This window comes from Haematobia irritans, chromosome 3 (assembly GCF_050003625.1).
Source record: "Haematobia irritans isolate KBUSLIRL chromosome 3, ASM5000362v1, whole genome shotgun sequence".
In the NCBI taxonomy this organism is placed as follows: domain Eukaryota; kingdom Metazoa; phylum Arthropoda; class Insecta; order Diptera; family Muscidae; genus Haematobia; species Haematobia irritans.
In genome coordinates this window covers 189,091,534-189,092,480 of record NC_134399.1, presented here as the reverse complement: position 1 = coordinate 189,092,480, position 947 = coordinate 189,091,534, and the positions used below count along the sequence as shown (strand labels likewise).

Sequence of the window (947 nt, the reverse complement as noted above, 5' to 3'; positions counted from 1 at the left end):
AGAGTAACCAAAATAAATTTGGACAACTTTTTATATTTCCCCTCAGCGTACAATTTAATAGAGAATTGGTAAGTTTTATATTAAAACTTTGGCTTTCTTTCAACTAGAATATTTATTTTATTATATCTTTCACATCGATAACAACACAGTTTTATGAGTTTATTTAAAATACTTCATTATTTCTCTAATTGTTTCAGTTACAAATTTTATGAGATACGTTTTCCAAAGAAAAGTTTAATTCCTTACACCATTTGATAAAATGCCCCAAATATGGTAAGTTACAAGCTAAAATGAAGAATTTAAAAATTATATTTCATTACATGGTATTAATTTTTAACAATTTTCATTATTGTTTCCATTTTTCCAGCAAGATATGTGAAAAAATTACCTACGATGAATAAAAAAAGGATAAGTCAAAATGTCCAAACAGCGGGTTCAAATGAACTACTCTCTTTTCCATGTGGTCATAATTTTTATTCACAAAAAACATTGTATTAAGAACTTTCATCATAAGTTTTTATAATAAAGTACTTTTGCTTAAAGATAGTTTAATTTTAATGTATGAAAATTCTCATAATAGTAAAACGGTTTGTTGTTCCTTTAATTATTTAATTTCTCTATACTGTGGAATGATTGATTTAAAAATAGTCTAGTCGTCGACATTTTAAAGAGACTGTTAACCAATTTTTATTATCGGGTTTCCCACAAAATAAGCAAGTATACCAAAATAATACTGACTTTTTAACTTGGTAGGTGTATATAAATCTTATTGTGTTGTAAAAATGAACTAAACTACAATGTTATAGATGAACTAAAATTTAAGAAAATTATAAACTAGACAAGTTGAAAAAAATCTTAAGGGCTAAATCATGGTCAATATTACTACAGTTTAGTTCATTTTGCAATGGAAAAGGGTTCACTGTTTTTTCAGTGTAAGCATGTCCGGC

The 947-nt window shown here is 26.0% G+C and overlaps 1 long non-coding RNA gene across 1 annotated transcript; it reads left to right on the top strand.

Annotated features, from left to right (window-relative positions):
- The first annotated feature begins 237 nt into the window (after positions 1–237).
- Positions 238–552, top strand: LOC142228330 (uncharacterized). The gene is made up of 2 exons (XR_012720139.1): positions 238–273; positions 368–552. It is a non-coding gene; the product is annotated as an uncharacterized LOC142228330 (long non-coding RNA).
- The last annotated feature ends 395 nt before the right edge of the window (positions 553–947 follow it).